At 44.8% G+C, this 17,803-nt stretch overlaps 1 protein-coding gene across 4 annotated transcripts in view; it reads left to right on the forward strand.

The window, feature by feature from the left end:
- Positions 1 to 17,803, forward strand: part of MGAT5 (alpha-1,6-mannosylglycoprotein 6-beta-N-acetylglucosaminyltransferase) — a 286,577-nt gene that overhangs the window by 18,058 nt on the left and 250,716 nt on the right. Inside the window, exon 1 of one of the 4 annotated variants that reach the window (XM_041739322.1) lies at positions 6,203 to 6,613. The exons of the other annotated variants lie outside the window; for them this stretch is intronic. The gene's annotated coding sequence lies outside the window, so the exon portion shown is untranslated. Of the gene's footprint in view, positions 1 to 6,202; positions 6,614 to 17,803 lie in introns of those variants that run through there. 4 annotated transcript variants of the gene reach the window in all.

The following is a 17,803-nucleotide window of genomic DNA, read 5'->3' on the forward strand; positions in this document are numbered from 1 at the left end:
TGAAATACATAAAATACTAATGTTATCATTTTAACCATTTTCAAGTGTGCAATTCAGTGGCATTAAGTATATTCACACATAGCTGTGCAGCTCTCACCACCATCCATCTCTTGAACTTTTGTGTCTTTTCAGCTGACACTCTATACTCATTAAACATCTCCTCATTCCTCCCACCCATCAGACCCTGGCAACCGCTGGTCCTTTTCTGGTCTACAACTTTGCCTGTTCTAGGTATTTAACATAGATGGAAGCATATTCCATTTGCTTTGCAAAATGCAATTGCAAACTGCATTCCAAAAGCATTGTCCTTTTGTGTTTGGCTTCTTTTCACTGAGCATAAAGTCTTCAGGGTTCATCCATGTTGGAGAACACGTCAGACTTCTCTTCCTTTCAAGGCTGGATGATGCTCCATTGCATGTATATATCACATTTTGTTTATCCACTCCTCTGACCATGGGCACTTGGGTTTCTGTCATCTTTTGGTTGTCGTGGATAAGGCTTCTGGGAACACGGGTGTCCAAGTAACTGTCCCAGTCCTTTCAGTTCTTTGGGATATGTACCTACAAGTGGAATTCCCAGATCCCAAATCATTTTTTACACCAGAAAACAAATAACCCCATTCTCTTTCATGTGATTAGTATAAACAGGCAAATAGTTATATGCCAAAATAATAAACCTGGGTCACTTTTTGATGAGTGAGCCAATGAAAAGTTAAAAAGTCTACTTTCAGATTGGATTTGCTGGATCAGAAGACTGTGTCACTTATGGGACAACCCCACAAATGGTGATGTTGAACATATGAATAAAGATTAGGGAGTGATTAGCAGGATACATTTTCAGGGGCCCCTCTATCACGTCTAAATCTTGTCCCTTCCTCTCATTCTTTCTACTAGTTCTCTGTGTAATTGTATGGTGTTATGATTCAGAGTCTAGACTCTGCCACCATTGACTGTCTGGCTGCAGGTGGACATATCACTTCACCCTCCTGTCCCTCATTTTTGCCATTCATGTGTGAAGTTAATACACTTCAAACATGTAAAATAACAGTATGTGGCACATAGTAAGTGCCTGGTAAATGTTGTGGTTTTAATTAGCAGTAGTCTTTTACACCTATTTAGTTGGCAAATTGCTTAATTACGACCTGTCTGATAGGCAAAAAACTGTCAAATTTAAAGGACAATAAAATGCAGATAGTAGAAGCTTTGATAAGAGCCTATGGCACATGGGCATTCTTACACCCTCTTGGGGAGATGGTATAACTTTTCTAGAAGACGACGTGGGAATATTACTACATCAAAAGCTAGAAATCCTCTTATTGGACTAGGCAATTGCTTTACTCTGAGGAACCACCTGAAATGGGAAAGAAGGAGTGAAAGTTTATTGTTAATTTTTAACATAGAAAAATAAATGCCTAATGCTACAGGATTATTTAAAGTAAAACATGTATATGCAGTGGGGTACTATTTAGCTTTTAAATTGTGGTTGAAAAATATTTATTATCATGGCAAAGTGTTTAAAATGTGTTAAGGCATAAAAGCAGGCCTTAAGAAAGCAAGCATAATAATGTGAGGCATACATATGTATATATACACGCACTGCACATGGTGGGTGTGTGTGTGTGTGTGTGTGTGTGAGAGAGAGAGAGAGAGAGAGAGAGAAGTAGGGAGGGGGAGAAAGCAATAAATATACCAGAATCTTACTAGTGATATCTGCAGGTGGTGGGATGATAAATGGTTTTTTAAATTTCTTTGTGATTTTCTGGCTCTTTGGCACTGAGCATATTTTTGGCATTGAGTAAGTGTTGCTTTTCCATTAGAGAAAAAACGGCAGCAACTCACTTGGGAAAAAGAAGATTCTGGTTGGTTATGTTGAGGTTCAAAGAAAGCAAGCCCCAGAGGGAGAACTCTGCCAAGGGGGCCTTCCAGGGGTTCCTGGCACCCGGTGATTGTCTGGCCTTGTGCCCAGACTCTACTACACTTGCCCCCTCCCGCCCCCCTGCCCAGCCAGACTCCCAAGTCCAGGCTTCAGTGTGGGCATTCCGTCCCCCTCACCAAGTCGTCTTCTGGCATCAGTGACTGCCTCCCCACCTCCCTGCCCTGGAGCAGTCCTTTGGGTCACCAGCACTAAGGCAGTGGTGGAGGCTGGAGAGCCCACCCCCTACCCTAACCTGCCCACCCTCCCTACACCCCAGCATTAGGTGGATACTGTGGGGAAGTGCCGGGGGTCAGGAGGTAGCAGAGAAATGGGGCAGTTCCTGGGGGCATTGAACCCAAGTATTATGCTTTGTAGCTGTATTTGCACTGTTCTGTTCCCCTGTGTTTGCATCAGCATATATATAACATGCCTATCTAACAACAACAACAAAACCATTTTGGGCATATAAGGGAGCAGTCTCTCCTCCCTTACATGCCTGAAGTCCTAGTGGTTTCTGAAGGAGTCACCAGTGGGGACGCTGGGGTTTGCTGGGATTCCTGAATGTTGGGAGGATGTTGTTTAATCAAGCACGATGAAAGCTGGCTTTTGCGGGATTCCGTTTTTGGATCTCATTTTCCAGTCTCGTTAAGCCTTCCTGGCATGCCTGATGCCAACATTGATGTCCTTGTAGTTTTGTGCATAAAAGGGGAAAAAAATAAACTTGCTGCTCAGAAGTGATCCTGAGCAATAGATCTTCCGCTGGACACGGCTGCCAGATGGTGTTGCACCTCCTACTGGTTTAATGAATAGGCATTTGCTGCAAACCTTGAATTGCTCTTGAGTCCTTCTGTGTACCTTCAGCGAGAAACTCTGCCAGGGGCAATTTGCATTTGTTTCCTTTTTTCCTCCCCCTTTTGACTTTAGGACGGAGAAAGAGGTGACATTGTCTCTCTGGAATAATTTCCTGTGAGTTGAATTAGTTTTGTTGCTAGTGTTGTATAGATATGTCTACCTAAGTAAACATATGTTGTGCCAACTTCTGGGAAAAGTAAATTTCTTCTCCTAGCTGTCTGCAATGGAAGCTTGAAAACACAGTTCTACTTCTGCCTTAGGAGGAACAGGATGCATTAGGTATGCATGAAGGGGCCAGAAAGAGTGGTGCCCAGGGCTGTAATATCACCTCTGTTAGGATGCTCCGCCTGCTTTCTGGGTCACTCATTCTCAGTAACACCTGGGGCAGTGACAAGGAGCCAAGGGGTAGAAGATGACCTCTTGAGTCTAGCTGGGTAGGTCATTGGCTCGCAGCTCGAATGAAGAGGAGGTGGCTGGGTGTTGTGCAGTAATAATAAATGTTTGAATCAATCTGATCTTTTGCTCGTAAGCTGTGAAATAACAATAGGGGGATATATAGAATCTGGGCGTTTTGGTCCTGCCAACATGAATTTGTTTCCTGACCTCCAGAGGTGTAGATTGCTCAGGCTACATGTGGAGAGGAAATACAGTTCTGTCCCATTCATTTAAGCAGGTTCTGAAATCTTGCCTCTTTAACCAGTCCTTTCTAGGGTCTTCTGCAATATTTCTACACTGGTTAAGGCCCTCGTGAAATACCTTCTGTGTCTGTCTCCTTGTTATCAATTGGTATTTTGTAGTTCACGGGGGCCAGGCTGCCGTAGGAAGTCAAGAAAGAGCTGCAGGTGGGGACTGTTGTACGATATCCAGGAGTCTTTTCCCCATGGCCCGAGTGGGTTGCTCAGGATCTTAAGGTCCAGCAGTATTTTATTAGTGGCTGTGGCTTTGAAGGTCACACGTTTGTTTTATTTTCATGGTCTTTAATCTCAGACATCCCCAGAACACAAGTTGCCATTGGCATTGTGCTTACTGGAGTCTGTCAACCTCCAGGACTCTCAATGGTTTGGATTCTTTCAGGTTCCCGAACCAGTGGTTCATTTCTCACCTACTAAAGAGGGTCACTTTACCCTGAGTTAGCAGGTAATTGTACTACAGTCGATTCCTTGTTAGTTTTCAACACATTTAATACCATCAGCATTTTTGACCTTAGAAAAAAATTGTGAGTATGAATTTCCTTTCTTTGAAGAATGATTTATCTTTTCAAAAGTTCTGAAATAGTCTTTTGATTTCAGCCTGGGCATTGTGCATAACAGTTGTTACTTTTTCATTCATTTAAGTTAGAGTATAATTTTCTAGAAGCTACCCTAGAAATGAGAGGGAAGAAGGATCCAAACATTTTAATCATGGAGTCAGAAATGGCCCATCACACCCTGTTTTTATCTCCAATATGGGATGTGGCTTGTGGTTTTGTAATTTATGTATGTAGGCTCCATTTCCCCTCATGTACTAGGAGGCCCTTGTGGAAGGCATTCACTTCAGTCTCATTCATTCTTAGATTTTTAGTACCTGCTGCATTAAGTGAATCTCATTATAAAGTTTGCCCTTTTATGTTTATTATTACTACTTTGTTGTTGTTATTTTAAGTAGGTTCCACTTCCAGTGTGGAGCCCAACACGGGGCTTAAACTCACCACATTGAGATCAAGACCTGAGCTGAGATCGAGTTGGCAGCTTAACTGACTGAGCCACCCAGTGCCCCAAGTTTACCCTTTTAAATATCTCTAACCTGTTTTCTATTTATGGCTGGGATGTGTATGTACACACATGTGTGTTGGGAAGACCTTCACAATGGGGTGGGTGATTGCCTCTCCCAGAGTTGGTTTTATTTGTGAAGATGATTTTAGGGGGGTGCCTATTAATCTCTGCTGTGCTGGAAAAGATGGCCAGATTAGGTCTGTGAGCACCACCAGGGGTCCAGGCTTTGCTATGTTTATCAGTGGCTTGTGTTCTCCCAGTAAGTCACTTAATATGTCTAGGCATCCAAAGCAAGTGGTCTCGAGGGTCCCTCTGCCTTTAAAATGCAATGATTTGGGGCACCTGGGTGGCTCAGTGGTTGAGTGTCTGCCTTTGGCTGAGGGTGTGATCCCGGGGACCTGGGATTGAGTCCCTCATCAGACTCCCTCCCCACAGGGAGCCTGCTTCTCTCTCTGCCTATGTCTCTGCCTCTCTCTCTCTGTGTCTTTCATGAATAAATAAATAAAATCTTTAAAAACAAAACAAAATCTATGATTTTAAGAGTAAGAAAGGGGTAGCTGAGTGGCTTAGTGGGTTAAATGTCTGCCTTCAGCTCAGGTCCTGGGATGGAACCCCACCTTGGGCTCCCTGCTCTATGGGGAGCCTACTTCTCTCTTTCTACCTTTTGTCCTCTCTCAAATGCTCTCTCTCAAATTAAATAAAATCTTTAAAAAAAAAAAAAAGTAAGAAAGACCTGTTTTTACCTTTGGGAGTTCCAGGGTAAAAGGTTAAGATGATCCTCATAGAATAAAAAAATAACTGTCCCAGCTTATCACTCAAGGTGGCTCCTCTTAGGCTCTTGGTTAATACCCTCGACATGGTATTTTTTAATAGTTGAGTTTTCTCATTGTCCATATTGTTCTGTAACCTTTGTTGGACGTTTGTTTAGTCCCCATGCCAAGCTGTATGCAAATAGCAGAAGTAGAAATTTCCTTTGAACATAGACTTGGTCCAGATTTGCCTTGTGCTTGGGAATTAGGACCCCTGACCTAAGCTTGATGTTTGAAAGGGTATTTTTCCTTATCTTTGAAAAGAGATTTTAGGTTGTTGCTCAGGTACTAGCATGGCATGTATATATCAATTTTTTTTTTCTGATTTTAGGATCAAAAAATTTACATAGTATCTAAGAAAGCTTCTTGAACATTGTTTAATGTATATGTATTTTCTTTTTGATTCAATATAAGATTTATTTTCAAAGCAAAATGATCACTTAAAAAATGATAGCTTGGACTTTGCTGTGTGCTAATTGTTTTTCTATTAGGTGCAAAATTGCTTTTCCATTAAGTGCAGCTCCTAATAAATGATAGTTGATGCTTACGGATCTTTAGCTCCACATTTAGCCTTTAAAGGCTGTGTCTCCTGTCTTAACAGACTAAGGTGTAATAGTTTGTGGGGGGATGCTTGTAGTTATTGGATTTACAAGAAGATTTCCTTAAGTCATAGGCTCTGCCTTTGAATTTTCAAAATTACTCTCAAGATAACACTATTAATTCAACAGTTTGAGTCATTAGTTCACTGCACATTGATTGTGTTCTTGCTGCGCCGGGTAGTGATACGCATGCGGTGGCGGGGGGGGGGTTGGGGGGTTGGTCAGGGATACAGAGAGTGGTTCTTGCCATCAAGAATCTAGCAGACTCAAGGGTTAAAAGGAAAATACACCACGATATACCTCAGTCTAATTTTTAAAAGTCCTCTAAGCCCTTAGGATTTGGGACATTTTTACATTTGAACGTGGCTGTGATGTTGAGGAATTTTCTAGGTCAGGTAGGGCCTTCTAGGCAGAGGGAACAGTATTAGCATTGGCAAAGCCATGCTAGTCTTGTTCCAGAAATTGTGAATAATTTACATGGTAATTATTGGTAGAAAATTCACTTCAGAAGGTAGATAGAGGCATTGGTTGGCCAAGAGAGGAAAGCTTGTATTTTTAGGTGGGTCTAACACTTAAAATCCGAGGTTTGGGGATAAAGAGAGATCTTTGGATCTCTGGGTATAACTTGCTATCCTTTGGAGTCAAGGACAATAGTGTCTGCTATCTTGTGATGTAGAGGAAGAAGGAGGTAAGTATGGAGGGATTGCTTCTTGGTATCAGTAATTTTTACCATATTCCCTGGAGGAAAGAAAACCTTTGTATAGGACTCAGGTGCCACTGCTCTAACGGAAACCCGACAGCAGGGACTTAAGATAGAGTTACGTTAAACTTGCCTGGGATGGCACTTGTTCCACTGAAGTCTCTGGCCCCAGCTCCTTCCATCAGGTTGCTCTCCTGTCTCTGGTACTTCTCCCGTTTGTGTGGCCCAGGATCAGGGAGGAAAACGAGTGAGTCGAAGGGCCAGGGGAGAGGATGGCCTGGAACCGGTGCATATTTCTTCTGCTTCTACCCCACTGGGCACAGTTCGATCCCCTTGCCACTCCCCGCAGGAGATGCTTTTGCTCCGCTCCCTTTTTGAGTCTTTGGAAGACAGGGAGGATTGGAGGGAGGAGTAGCAGTCTCACAGCCCTTTTTGGACCTCGTCATCTGTAGCTGAAATCGTCGAGAACTAGAAAGAAAAATTTCCTTAAACCCTGCGTAACCAAGAAATGTCGCCAGAGCCTACTTTCTTAGAGCTCTTTGTATTAAAGAGTGAAACTGATTTGATTATCTCTGCCTCTTTGGACTCCCTGAACCTGTTCGCTGTCCTCAAGCCGCCCTTCGTGAGCTTTACCATCACGGCCCAGGCAAATGCACTGCGGGACACGCTCTCAAGGTCGCCCTGGCCCTGAAGGTTGCCAGCATTCCCACCCAGCGTTCTGCCGAACTGCCAAGCGACTGGCGGCGGTGTCCAGGGAGTTTGCTGGAGGCTGCCTTTTGCTCTTGAGTCCAGCTGGATAAGAGACATGGCTGTCTTGGGCCATCTGGACTCCCTCCAAGGTGACTGAGGTCTCTTGGGCATTTCGGTACGAAGCAGCCTGTGAACCCGGTGTTCCCTTGGTGTGGGTGAACACAGTCGACCCACCCTTGGCACACTTCTCACAGCAGCTGCTCACAAACCCGTCTTGTGATCAGATCACCTGGAGGGAGGGCAGGTTATATTTGTGGGTTCCTGTGATCTACCGTTGTAGGCCAAGCAAAGCAGGTTCTCAGGGGTATGCCTCTTCCACGTGGGTTTGGTGGCGGGCCAGGTTTGGGAACCACTGCTTTGTAACTTTTCTCTTACTACTTATAACTCTTGGCAACTGCATCATATTTCACCTTCCATTGAAGAGTTTATGTTACAGCTTAACTTGTGTTCAGCGCTGGGCTGTTTCTGACACTCAGTAAGTATGAAAGAGACCAAAGTTGATTTTCTGAATGAATGGTATTTGTGTCTAGCTCTGCAGTTGCCTTGAAATGTATTCTCATGGCATATTAAGTTGTCTTAAAACATTTTGGTTAACAGAAGGTAGAAATTAGCACACCAGGAAATGTTGCATGTGTATCATTTCAGAGAAATTAACTACTTTTCATATCTTCCAAAATTGGTGATAGATTTGAAAGTAAACATCAAATTCCACTCTGGAGTTTTTCTGTTAAGCCAGTGTTTCATGGGGAAATCTTTGCCACAGAATTTGACTAAGTCCTTAGAGTACCAAATTCCCCTCCTTTCTGAACTGAGCGTCTCTGCCTCCCTTCCTCCACTGCTCCTGGGAGGGCAGTATGTTTTCTCGGTTCCCCAGACGACTGGGAAGCTGGTGTATTCCAGAAGCCAGTCTCCTAGGGTGGGGCCGGAGTCTTGGCAAAGTGGTAAAAGGCAAAGTGGTAAAAGAGGTGGGACCAGCTGTGGATTGAAAGTCACTTTCTTCTTTGGACCACCTGTGGATTGCCGGGCTCTTCTGTGGAAGCTGGTTTTTCAGGGCTGGATGCGGGGCGCTGGCTGCAGCTGTATTTTGTTTGCTTGTTCTGTTTTCTTTTTCTAAAAACGGTAGCCAGAACCTCAGACTTCCATTCACTCTGTGGGGATGGACTGTTAAATCTTTCTTTAGAAAAACATAGTGGTTCTTACCCTTTTCTACATGCTGGTCCATCAACTCTTTGATGTCCACATTCTCTGATTTTCTGTGACTGTTTGATCATTTCAGTCTTCATTCTGTGGTTTTGTTCCTCTAGTCATTCTGGATTTTCTTTTTATTGTTGGCCTAGAATTCTTTGCCCCTTCTGTTCCTCCTTTATTGTTGGAACTTCAACTTTGGGGAAGGTTACCCAAAAATCCCTTGTTTGGGAAATGTTTCTGTGCAGTGATTAGGACCCATTGTTGCTCATGAGTCCTGTTAGTGCTTGAGGGGAGCAGGTATTAATCGAGTACCAACTGTGTCCCTGCATGTAGAAGTGGTGCAGATGGCAGGATTAAAAATGGTCCTTGCCAACAAAGAACTTCAGGGGTCTGACGAAAAGTACACCTCCTACACAGACTGGTAAAGCCACTGATTGACCAGAAGTATGTTTTGGAATGTTTGAGGATTTATTTTCTGTCTCAGGTCGATGGCTTTGAAATTAAGAATTGATTACATAGTCGTATATGGATACCAATGTCTTTTGTTTGGACAGTGATGACAGTTTTAGCTGACTGTACTGCCCCATGATAAGGCTGAGGAAGTCACAACTTTGGGGGAATATTCCAGAAATATATGGTTGACTGATCTTGGTAAGGACATTACTAATAGTCACGCTTGAAGGGTTTCAAGAGATTTTGTGACAAAGGAATATAGCCTTTGGCCTGAATGCTTCGACCAGGGCTGTTGGGAGGTCCCCTGAAATCATCTTCCTTTGTGAGTTCTTCTGGAAATTTCTGTGGTATCTGTAGTGATGCTGCTTTGGCAAGGGTGCACCTGTTCTGTTCCCCTGGACCATGGCAGTTGTTGCCAGTTAGTGGATGCCTCTGGTCACTCTTTTTTTCTTTCTCTATTTAGATACTCTGTCCTTCACCCTTTAAAAGTACATTGGTACGGTCAAGTGTCCTTCAGTGTCACCTCTTTTATTAGCCCTCCTCCATTTATTCATTCACTTCAGGAACAGTTGAGCAGTTAATGTGCAGTAGGCCCTATTCTCATCACCAAGGATGCAGTGATGAAGAAAACAGATGAGTTCTCTGTTCTCATGGAGCTTATCTTCTGGCTGGCAACCTAAACAGGGGAATTTCAGATAGTTAACTGCCTGTGAAGGAGAAGGAAAGGTCAAGAGAAATAGGCATTTCCTAAAATGGTCAGGGAAAACCCAATCTCCAGCATTGGAACCGTGAGTTGAAGAGGAGTCTGCGTGGAAGGGCCTTGGCAGGCAGAGGGGAAAGCATGCGTGAAGATCCAGTGAGGTGCGTGTGCAATGGCCCTTTCTATGTGGGGAGGAGACAAGGATGGAGTGATGTTGGCGAGATCGTGGGAGCCAGCTCTGCATAGTCTGCATGTGGCCACAGTAAGGAGTTTGGAATTTCCTTTAGGTGCAACAATAAGTTGTTGTAATCATGAGGCAGCCCTAGGAAGGGCTTGTAAATGGCCTCACGTTTTCCGTCGCTGCCAAAATCCTGGGTTAGCTGCTTTGTATGTGGACATTGGAGATCCAAGGGCCAGTTAAAAATGTTATTTCCTTCCTAGAAGTGACAAGACTTGCCATCTTCACTGCCTTAATACATTCGTCCCACACAGTCGAGGCCTTTATCTGCCTCAGCAGAAGCTGTCCTGTGTGATTGTCTTGACTAGTGGAGGTGCTGTGGGAGGAAACTTGGGGCCACTCTGACTGCCCATCTGCCCCAGCTTGCAATGAACTGGTGCTCCTTCTTAACTCTTACTGGTGTAGTGACAGTAAGGGAAGCACACCTAGAGCTGATCATCGTCACCTGTACTTCCAGTCCCGTGGCTGTCTTCCTGTATCCTCTCCTTTCCTCCTTCCCCAATGGAGGCTCTGTCTCATTTGTATCTCCTCCTCTACCGTTCCTGTAAATTTTTCTCAGGGCTTGTAAAGACTTAAAGGTCATGTGCCATGTAGCATAATAAAATGTGTGTTCATGGACTTTAAGTTAGGACATGGCCTGAGTTTCCTATAAGCTACTTTGGATTCTGAACACAAATTAAAAAATGGATGCATATCGGGACACCTGGGTGGTTCAGTGGTTGAGCAGCTGCCTTCAGCCCAGGGTGTGATCTGGGCCCTGGGATCGAGTCCCCTATTGGGCTCCCTGCAGGGACCCTGTTTCTACCTCTGCCTGCATCTCTACCTCTCTACCTCTCTCTCCGTATCTCTCATGAATAAATAAAATCTTAGAAAAAAATGGATGTATACTTCAATTTCGGGGAGCTTCCATGTTGTATTTATTTGTACATCTAGGGCCTGTTAGATCCCATAGATGTAGGTTGACCAGTGAGCCGATAAGTACAATAAAGTGTTATGTGGTAATATAAAGGCGGGCTCAGTGGGAGCACCACGATAAGTCCTTGGGGAGCACTCAAGAAGGGGTTGTCTGCTGGCTTTGAACTGGTGGACTTGGGGGGTGGGATGTCAGAATCTTCTCTTAGGCTTTGGGCATAATAAGCCAATTGTTTTTGACCTGTCCTTTCTATTGAGAAGTTTCTTTGCTTCCATATTCTTCTCTATCAGGGAACATCTGACTAGGGATGGTGGGGAGGGTTGGAGAAGAAAGAGTTTGCAGTCAGATGCCCCTTCGAACTCCCCGGAGGCCCCTCAGAAAAGAAGCCACCATCTTCTGCTGCACCCACTCAACCTATGACAGCTCCAGTCAGGGTGGAACAATTTTTATGATTTGTCTTCGGCTCCTTTTCTCCTTTTGCCTTCAGGGTGACCTGTGCTTGTCAGATCCCCCGAGGCGTGTGTTATTGTCGAGTGAGGTAACAGCTGCACAATGCTAATGAGAAAACCGAATGGTTGTTTGAAGTGGCCTTGGTGGCTGCCGGGCGCCAGCATCTTTATCGGCCTGACACACTGTTTGGGAGCCCCCATTCCCCATGCCAAGTGCCTGCTGCCTTTTTTTTAAGTTGTTATTAATAAGAGGACAGTCACTACCCATCCCTCCAGAAGCTGCTGATTAACACTCAGGCTTAAACTGCTCCAGGCTAATATGTAGTTTGTCCTTTGTAATACAAGCTGCCGGCATTGGGTATGGTTGTTAAATTATTTCCCTTTCTATGATTATTAATAGTTGATTGATACTAATGAATACATGCAAACAGTTTGATAGCATTATTATTATTATCATTACTGAATACCCTTGTAACCACCTAACCCCGGACCTTGGACTTGCCAGTGGCTTGCATCTGTATGTTCCTCTTCTCTTCAATCCCCTACCTCCTGCCCCAGCAAGCAGTAGCCAGGATTTGAAGTTGATTGTGCTCTTGCTCTGCTTCTCCAGCCCTGTGGCTGGCCCAAGGCTCAGTATCTGCACAGGAGTGCTGCTCTGGGTACCCACTGCTGGCTGCCAGCTTGTCGGGCCCAGCTCGCTTTTTCTTTCCTTTCTTTGAGGGTGGTAGGTGGGGACTGTCTAGGGATTTCCCCTACTTGTGAGATTAGCAACAGCATCTCAGAGATGACATTTGAGTCAAGACCTCCTAAAATCATTCTCAGTCCTGTAAGGCCTATCCCCCCCCTTTTTAAAGATTTTATTTATTTATTTGAGAGAGTGATACAGAGCAGGAATGGGGGGAGGGGCAGAGGGAGAGGGAGAAGAAGCAGGTTCCCCACTCAGCAGGGAGCCCACTAGGGACTTGATCCCAGGACCCTTGATCGTGACCTGAGCTGAAGGCAGAAGCCTAATGACTGAGCCACTCAGGTGCCCTGTTGTTTCCTTTTATAACAATTTGTCTTGTAATGCTCTCTTTGACGTCCTGAATGCAGGCGGTAGATAATAGAACCTACTAGCACACACAAGTAAAAACAAAATTAGTGCCATTTCCTAACTAATATAAAAAAAGAAATGAAAGTAATGCATAATCAAATAGGTAGTTCATTATCTAAATGCTTGGGCCTGACTATACTAAGAAGACAAAATGAAGTAGTCAATTAGATCCCTAGACCTACTGATAAAATCACCTATAAATGTAACAACTCCAGACACAGGGTTGATTTGGTGACTCATATTCCAGAAGTAGTCATCAGCGATTCAATTTTTTTTAATGGTCCATAGCTTGTGGTAAAGTTTAGAACAAAATATAGTGTATTTTTGTTTCATCGTACATGATAGTTGCTTTCTGGGAAAATTTAGATTGTTAAAACTGCAAAAAGTAGTTTGTCCCCATACCTTCTTATCTAATGGGTCCTGGTCACAATAGATCAGAATCCCTGGCTGTCCTTCTCATTTATAATGCAGATTTCCTGGGCTCTGCCCCTGTTTTTTCAGCAGGTATGGGGTGGAGCTCTGGAATCTACATTTTTGGGGAGCATCCCAGGTCATCCCCATGCAATTAGTGGGTCCAGAGACAAGCTTTGACTATTTGAGATTGTCCGTCTTTATTCACCTTGAGTGCTCTGTGAGGGAAGTTCTAGGGAAAGGGGCCAGCTGGGGCTTGTTCATCTTAATATTTGTTAAGAACAGTCAGTCTTCCAAGTAAGCTATGGATGAGATTTGGGAGGCATGATCAGAATTTTGGTGAGTCTGTGAGATATGTTTCTCGCTCCATGATTCTTGCATTAAGAAAAGCATTTCCAAGAAGCTGTGGTGATGGAGGCATTAAAAAACATAGAGTATCCAGGGTTCCTGGGAGGCATGCAAGTATGAGGAGGCCAGATGGCATCCTGGAAAAGAGTGTGTACAGATCTGGACTCTGTCATGCAGCACTTTGGAACTTGTGGTCTTGGTCTTTGCTCCACCTCTTTGCAGGGAGTGAGGGGACCTCTTTGACTCTCCAGGGCCCAAGGGACTTTGGGCGTATGGGACTCCCTTCCATTTAAAATACAAAGAAATAAAAAAAAATACTGCATGTTGGAAATTACATTGTATAATTGCATCCAAGGTGAATTATATTCTTCTGATTTTAGAGCATTTCTGATAAGAGCATTTTTGTGGCCCCCAAAAAGTTTTGTGGCCTTAGGCACTGTGTATGCTGAGCCCTGTGGATGAGTTGACCTTGTGCCTTTTCGAACATGGATTTCTTCACCTGAAGAAATGAGGTAGTAGTCACTTTGCAGGTATGTTGTAGGCATTAGATATGGTATGAGCAAAACCCTCTAGCCTATTTACTACCTGGCCCAAATTGGAGCTGTTGTATACGGGCCAAGAGGAAACATTCCGTGGAAGAGTGAGCCTTTGTACAGGCACTTATAAAAGGATCAAGCTTGTCCTTGTGGTTAATTTTTCTTAATTAATCATGTTTACACGGAGATCCTTTTCCCTCCTAATCTTCCTTTTCATTCACGCCAGCACTCATTTCCCATAGCTTCGTGATTCCCACCATCTGTTGAGTTTGACACTCCTCCCACCTCTTTGGGAGGATCATGCGGTCACGTATGCATCTTTTAAGGGAGAGTGAATGGAGATACATTTGGTCTTACTACTGGTGGGAGGATTTTTTTTCATCCCGGTACTAGAAATTCTACTTTCCGCCTGACGGCTCTTGTTCTAAACCGTGTCTCTTCCTTCCCAGGCTGCTGACGTCAGCTCTCTGGAAGGTGAATTGAGAGACTCGAAAGAAAACTTGGGTGTTGGCAAGTGGTGTGGTACCCTGGGCTTACATGAGAACCTTGGTGAGCCAGAACCCGATGAAGGAACGGAAGTAACATAAAATGGAACACTAGGGACCTAGCTAGCTGGTGGAACAGGGTACACAGAGGGTGGGGAAGCCAGGAGGGGAGGGAGTGAGGATGAAGTGCAGGATCCCAGGACGGAGGGTTTGGTGCCTTCCTTTTGGAGCCCAGGAAATCATTATTCCTCAAAAACAAAGATACTGACTAAAACAGCACCTTTTACGATAATCTGATACTGCTCTTGGGTTGTAAGTCCACTCAGCAGCTCATGAACAGTTATCTCCTGAGCTCTAGATAGGTGCCAGGCTCTGGGGACACTGTGGCACAGAGAGGTCTGCCCTCAGCGAGCGTGTATGGTACTGGAAGAGAAACGCACGCTGCATCAGCAAACCAAGACCACTTCTGGTATTCCTACATGTTTGGAAAGTGTCAGAGTAGGTAGGGCAAAATAAAAGCATGTGCCCGTGGGGTTGCTCTCACTAGGCAAAGGTGATACATGTTTGAGGTGGGGCTTCAGGGAGGGAAGGGGATGGTCATGGATGGATATGAAGGGAGGGCAGCAAGTTCAAAGGGCCTGGATCCAGGAGCATATTCCTGGATCCAGGAGATGACCGGTGGCAGCTGTGTGTGCCTGCTAGTACAGAGGGGGGGAGAGGAAGGAGAGGTTGAGGGCTGGTCACTGGCTAGATCTCATAGATCATGGTCCAGTGTGGAGTTTGAGTGCAGCTGGAAGCCCCTGGATAGGGCACACTTGGGAACATTATCTGATCTCTCCTTGGGAAAGATGACCAAGTGTCCTGCACAGGCTGGTGGGTGGGGAGAGTGAGGACAGCCAGGGCCTTGTTGATGTGATCTGGGTGGGAGGTGAGGGTAGTGGGTTTGGGATTGACATGGCAGGGATGGTGGGAAACAGATTTAGGATAAATCTTTGAGGCGGAGCTGATGGAGTTATGGATGGGTTAGATATGAAAGGGGGGATGGAATGGAGAGAATGTACAGGTGAGGACTAGGGTTTTGTTTTAGCGCTGGGTACCAGTTACCGAGCTGATGTGTGCGCTGTAGGAGATGAGCAGCTCTGCTTTGGGCCAGCTACGTTGGGGGTGTGCCTCCACATTCCAGTGGAGCTGATGAGCAAGCACTTGGATACTTGGATCTGGTGCTCACCCACATTGAGGGGTCCAGGCTGGATATACGAATTTGATATCCTGGGACAGAGAGCACATACTAAAGGAGAGGAAGAGATCAGAGGTCTGAGGACAGAGCCTAGGGGGATCCTGACATGACGAATTCTTGGAGAGCAGTCAGCCAGGGAATTTACTGCAGTGCCTGGAGGGCAGATGAGTAAAAAGGAGCAGTTCTATAAATAGAAATACCTATAGATGACAGAAAACCAGCAGCATAACATCATTAATAGGTGCTTAAAACTATGATGTTTTGGCCCTGGGATGCTAGGAAAGCTACCTGAAGAGGCTCTTCCTAATTGAGGAATACGGTCCTGTAGAGTGTTACATTGTCTTATATTTGTGGTAGGGCTTATTGGCTTTCTGAGCAAAGCCCTTTGACATTTATGGATGGAGTGTATTCATTATTATTAAGAGGAATTCCCTGGAACGAGTATCAGTTCTTTTTTTCCCTAAGCTCTACTCTCTGAATTACCATACAGTTTATTTAAGGAGCTTGTGATTGGTGAGAAGAAAGAGGGAAGGGTGATTTCTGAAGCTTCTAATGACCACTTCCTGCCAAATCTTGGCATTCTTTTACATCTCAGGGGGAAGAGGAGTGTCATCTGGAGAGACAAAGGACCCCCAGGATGCTGAAGTGAATAGTAGGCATGGGCTAGCTCCTTCTACTCAGGCAGGCCCTCTCTTGATCTGTAGCATGTTTGGGAGGAAGGAGGTGTGTTAGTCTCCTATTGCTGCCGTAACAAATTACCACGCTTAGTGGCTTAAAACCACATAAATCGATGTTCTGGTTGTGGAGGTCACAGATCTGAAATGAGTCTGTAGCGGGCTGAATGACGCCTTCCAAAGATGTCAAGCTCTAACTCGTAGACCCTGTAAGTATTAACTGGATGGAAAGAGACTTTGCAGAGGAGCAAGTGAAGCCTCTTGAGATGAAATGAGTATCCTGGACTGTAAGGATGGACCCTCGATGACATCACAGGTATCCTTACAACAGAGCAGCAGAGAGAGGAGGGCTGCAAAGAGACAGCACAGGGGGAGTGTGGCCACGGAGGCGGAGGGAAATTGCGGTGATGGAGTCAGGAGCCAGGGAATGCTAGCAGCCATCAGGAGCTGGGAGGGCAGGGACGCATTGTCCCCGCAGGCCTCTGGTGAGAGGTGGGGCCCTCCTGACACTTTGCTTCAACCCACTAATGGTGATTTAGGACCTCTGAACTCTAGAACCGAGAGAGAAACATTTGTTACATTAAGCCACTAGGTGTATGGCAATTTATTAATAGCAGCAATGGGAAACTAAAGAGTCTCATGTGTTCTTTTCTGGAGGCCCTAGGGGAGAAAGTTATCTTGACTTTTCAAGCTTCTGGGGGCTCCTCCATTCCTTATCTCATGACCCCTTTTTATCTTCAAATCCAGTCTGTCTTGACACTTTTTGATTGATTGCTTGACCCTAAAACCTGGGATCGAACAGTTGACACTTTTGAGACATTGACCCTGTGCTTCCTTCCTCCACATGTAAGGGCCCTTATGATGACAGGGGACCTCCCTGGATAATCCAGTATAATCTTCTTAAGATCATCGATTAGCAGGCTTAATTCCATATGCATCTCTAATTCTTCTTTGCCACGGGAGGCAATACATTCACAGGTTCTGGGGTCAGGACAGGGGAATTTGAGGGGGGGAACATTATTTGGCCTACCCAGGGGGTAGTTACTCAATGGTTGTATGTAAGGTGAAGAAATAGATCTTCCTGGGCAACCTGACTCATTCATCTGAGGTTACATGGCATGTGTATCCTCCTCCTCCAAATACAGTAGTGCACCAGACTTTGACACTTTGGCTTCCAGATTAGGCTTTCTGAAGGCACATGACAAAAATCCCATGATGATACTAACAGGTTAAAAAAAAAAAAAAAAAAAAGTCGCCTTCCAGAGACACTGATCATTTGCTTCTGCTAGGCTCCAAAGTGATTTTAAGAGCCTAGCAATGAATGACCTTGGAAGGCCTTGGCCTTGTACAGTTGTCACTGAGCTCAGACACCAGGCTGCAATGAAATATATCATTTGTGCTTTGCTGTCTACTATCCCTTGTTGCCACCAAGCAGCTCTCCAGGGGTCACTGCCTGCAGGCTTGGCGAAATGACTTGCCACAGCTCAGGGAAGTTGTAAGGAGAGGGGCCAGCTTTTTTTTTTTTACTCTATTGCCTTGTTGCATTGTAGTCAAAACTCAATAAAGGTTTATGAATCTTAGCTGGACTGTGGCCACACCTTGTTTGAAGGTGAAAAGACCTTGTGTTCTCTTTCTAAAAGATTTTGTCTTTGTCACATTGCCTCCTAACCCTATCAGTTTTGTTGCTGTCATTCTAGAAAGGC

Source organism: Vulpes lagopus, chromosome 24, assembly GCF_018345385.1.
Source record: "Vulpes lagopus strain Blue_001 chromosome 24, ASM1834538v1, whole genome shotgun sequence".
NCBI classification, from domain to species: Eukaryota; Metazoa; Chordata; class Mammalia; order Carnivora; family Canidae; genus Vulpes; species Vulpes lagopus.